The sequence below is a fragment of the Cannabis sativa genome, chromosome 3 (genome assembly GCF_029168945.1).
Source record: "Cannabis sativa cultivar Pink pepper isolate KNU-18-1 chromosome 3, ASM2916894v1, whole genome shotgun sequence".
In the NCBI taxonomy this organism is placed as follows: domain Eukaryota; kingdom Viridiplantae; phylum Streptophyta; class Magnoliopsida; order Rosales; family Cannabaceae; genus Cannabis; species Cannabis sativa.
The window spans coordinates 37,908,007-37,912,603 of record NC_083603.1 but is presented as its reverse complement, the minus strand read 5'-3'; positions in this window follow the sequence as shown (position 1 = coordinate 37,912,603).

Below are 4,597 nucleotides of genomic sequence, written 5' to 3'. Positions count from 1 at the left end.
CCATGGAGGCAGGATACATAGCTGCGGCTGAAGCAGCTAAAGAGGTTGTCTGGCTTAGGAAGTTCTTCACCACTCTCGGTGTAGTTCCTGGAATGGAAAAGCCTCTAGTCTTGCTTTGTGTGATAACACTGGAGCTATAGCCAACAGTAAGGAACCTCGGAGCCACAAGAGAAGTAAGCATATAGAAAGAAAGTATCATATTATCAGAGAATATGTGGCAAGAGGGGATGTACTGGTGGAGAAAGTTGATACGCAGGATAACTTGGCTGATCCATTCACCAAAGTCTTGGCAGTAACTTCATTCGAAAAGCACCGTCAGAATTTAGGATTAATTGAAATGTACTGATTTGTTTTATATTAGTGCAAGTCGGAGTTTGTTGGGTTTTATGCCCTAAATAAAACTCTGTTTCAATGTAATCCAGATTATTCAATATCAATAAAGTAACAGAAGTAATTTTTCATTCACTTGTGTATGTTTTGGTTCACTTAATCAATTGCTTGTCTATTTGATTTATATATTCATCCAAACCATTTTCACATACTTGAACATGTTTATTGTGTTGTCAACACAGTGGAAAATAAACATGACTATGTGAATAAAGTATTCCTAGATTTATCAGAACACTAGGTTTCACTGATATGACAATCTACAACAGAGTTTACTTACATTTGGAGAAATGTTATGTTCTTTCCAGAACATAGGTTAAAGTAAAGCTCAGGTTGGATACATGGAGTATTCATTGGAATGGACCGATATTGAACTTTGAATTAGATTTTGAAACTTACCGTAAACATCTATTCAATTCAATATCATAAGTTGATCCTAGATCACATGATCGAAATCCTAATATGGTTAGGCTTAATTTCAAGAGTATTATTCGTGTTCTTTGATTTGTTAGTTAAGCCTAATCTTTAGTCTGGGCAATACATACATTTTGGGAACACGGTAGTGCGATTAAGTGGGAGCGTTAACATAAATACGGAATCTATAGCTTCTATCTAGTGAATAGTAAGCAAAGGGTGATTTCCTTCGAGCTTAACCAAACGAGATAAATGATTGAGTACTCATTTCACTTAGTTGAAATATCATTTATACAGGGTTAAGTGTTTTAAGGATAAAATACATTGTAGGGTGTTACGGTAATTTAGTCCCTTTACAGTGTAAATCATCCATATAGAGGATCATTGATCACATTAGGATTATAACAATGGATAACTAATAATGTGTCTATATGGTGGAACATATAGAGCATTCTATATACTGAGAGTGCAATTCTGAGTTCTATGTGTGGATTCAACGAAGAATTAATAAGTTAGTGAATTTAAGTGGTAAATTCTAGATCTGCTTATTGGAAGCTTGGATATATAGACCCATGGTCCCCTCACTAGTTGAGATGATATTACTTGTAAGACTCATTTAATTGATTTTAATTAATCAATTAAAAATTCTCAAGATAGACTTGTCTATTTGAGAATTTATCACTTATTAAGGGAAAAACAGTAAATAGAGATTTTGAAGGGCATATTTATTAATTAGGAAACTTTAATTAGTTTCATTATTAATAAAATAAATGATAATATATTATTTGATAATTAATTTTAATTATTAAATAATTAGATTTGTCATTAATGTGGTTGAACAATGGAATTGGCAGTTTTTCACAAAACAGGAAACTATCAGTGTAGGAAAAGGAAAGTTGGAAAAGTGGCAAGCCTTGTTTCCACAATGCCTAGGCCGGCCACTTAGCTTCTTTTTCTCTTTGATTTTTTCAATTCCAAATGTTAATCATAGCCCTTGGTGGTCTTCTATAAATAGAAGGCAAAGGCTTCAGAGTTGCACACAACTGTACAACCTTTTCACATCATTATTCTGAAATAATTTTCTCTCAGAAAATTCTCTCTGAGCCGCCACCCTCTCTCTCTCTCTTCCTTCACTATTTCGAAATGTATAAGTGCTAGAGTAGTGCCCACACACATCAAGTAATACCTCAATCATAGTGAGGAAGGCTGTGTAGAATTCAGAAACAACAAAGAAGGACTATCGGGCTCAGATCTTGATTATACTCTGCTACAGAAAGGAATCAAGGGTTAGAGATCTGAGTGGGAGGAGACATATATTCCGCTGCAATCACTGTAAGATTTCTGATACTCTTATGTGTTTAATTTCATATCGTTTTAGAAGTTCATATTTAGGTTGTTAAATCAAGATACTTGTGAGTAGATCTAAGATCCTGGTAAAATAACTTCCAACAGTATTTGTACCCGTTTGGGGTTGCTTTCTGGTATGCTTTCTTTCTTACCTGTGCATTCTACCACAATGTGTGCAAAGGCTTGGCCTTTGATTGCTGTTCGGGGTTGGAAAATGATTTCATACTGGCTTTTGCACAAAGTCTATCACAAAGTCTACCTCCCACTTGGGTAGCCATCAAGAAGCTTCTGGCTTTTGCAGTATTTGGCGTAGTGGTTGATCAGTGTATACCCGAACAGGATAAGCTTGGAAATAGGGCCTCAAATTCCTTGTTGCTAGAATAAGGCAGTAGGCGAGTTTCTCTATTAATGGGTATCGGTCCTCGGCCACAATGAGTCTTTTACTGTTTTAATAGATTGGGTGTTGTACGCTGTTCTCTTCTGTGATCAGCACGCCACTTAGGGCATGTTCCGTGGCAGCTAAGTATATTCCCAGTTCTTCTCCATCAAGTGGTTTTGAGAGTACAGGAGGTTTTGCAAGTTTTGCTTTTAGCTCTTGGAAAGCTTTTTCACACTCTTCCATCCATTTGAACTGCTTATTTCCTCACAGGGTGTTGAAGAATGGGATACACTTATCTGTTGATTTTGAAACACATCTATTCAGCGCGGCGATCCGACCAATCAGGCTTTGCACTTCTTTTGTTTTTGTTGGCAAGTTCATATCTAGGAGGGCTTGAATCTTCTCTAGATTAGCTTCAATTCCTCCGGCATCGCCAATGATGCCTAGAAACTTTCCCGAGCTGACTCCGAAGGAACACTTTAAGGGATTTAGTTTCACATTGTACATTCTGAGGACTTTGAAGCACTCGTCCAGGTCATCTATGTGCCCCCGGCCTTTCTGGATTTGACGAGCATATCATCCACGTACACTTCCATATTTCGCCCGATCTGATCTTTAAACATTTTATTGAACAATCTTTGGTATGTAGATCCAACATTTTTCAGACCAAACGACATTACTTTGTAGCAATATAGACCCATATCTGTTCGGAAACTTGTATGTTCTTGGTCTGGTGGATGCATTGTGATTTGATTGTAGCCTGGGTAAGCGTCCATGAAGCTTAGTATTTCATGCCCTGTTGTTGCATCTGTGAGCTAATCGATCCTTGGACGTGGAAAACAGTGTTTAGGGCATGCTTTGTTGAGGTCTGTGAAAATCAATATAGACTCGCCATTTTTTGTTCGGCTTGGGCACTAATACGGGATTCGCGACCCACGCCGGGTAGAAAGCTTCAATTATGAAGTTGTTGTTGCGCAGCTTTTCAACTTCTTCCGTCAGGGCTACTGCTCGTTCTTTGTCCAACAACCTTCATTTTTGTTGAACAAGCCAAAAGTTGGGATTGATATCCAGAACATGTGAAATGATAGAAAGGATCAATTCCGACCATATCCGCATGTGACCAAGCAAAAACGTCTAGGTTTTCTCTCAGAAATTTTATCAATTCCGACTTTACTTCGAGCAACAAACCCTTTTCGATCTTTAGCTTTCAGGTCGGGATACCTGGATCGATCTCGATCTCTTCTTATTCTTCTACAGGTCCAACATTGTTGCTTGGGTCCCCAAGTCGAGGATCAACATCTTCATCCCCGCCTTGGGAAATTCCCTACTTGGGAATGTTTTTTCCCTTGTCTGTGCTCTGGCTGGAGGATACTTCCTTCTTAGCCTTAGCCACTGGAAGGTTATAACATTCCCGAGCAGACTGTTGGTTTCCTCTTAGACACCCTACTCCATTCTTTGTTGGAAACTTCAGGCACGAGTGGAATATTGACGTTACAGCCTTTAATTCATACAAAGCTTGTCGGTCTAGCATTACGTTAAAAGCTGAAGGAACATCTAATATCAGGAACTGTGCCATGATAGCCATGCTCGTCGGAGCTTATCCAACAGTGAGGGGTAGGCGAATTTTTCCTAGAGGTGCAACTCCTTGACGAGAGAAACCACAAATAGGCTGGAGGCATGGGGTTGGATCCTTGGGTTGGAGTCCCATCTTTTCATAAGCAATTTTGAACAAGATATTGGAAGAGGCTCCATTATCGATTATGGTTCTAGAAACCATTTTATTAGCTATCTGGACTTCCACGACCAGTGGGTCGTTGTGCGAAAATTTAATTTTGATAACGTCTTCATCGTTGAAGGTTATGGTCGGTTCTCCTGCTCGTGGAACTTTGGGCTTCCTTTCTTCCACGGCCAGGATAACTTCTTCTTGCTCGTGCTACATTGTTCGGGCATAGCTCTCCAGAGCTTTGCCCGAATCTCTAGCAATGTGCAGGCCTCCAACAATGACTTGCAGATGTCCATCTACCGATGGAGGTAGCCAATCTTGGTTGTTGTCGTTCCTCTGACCTTGAT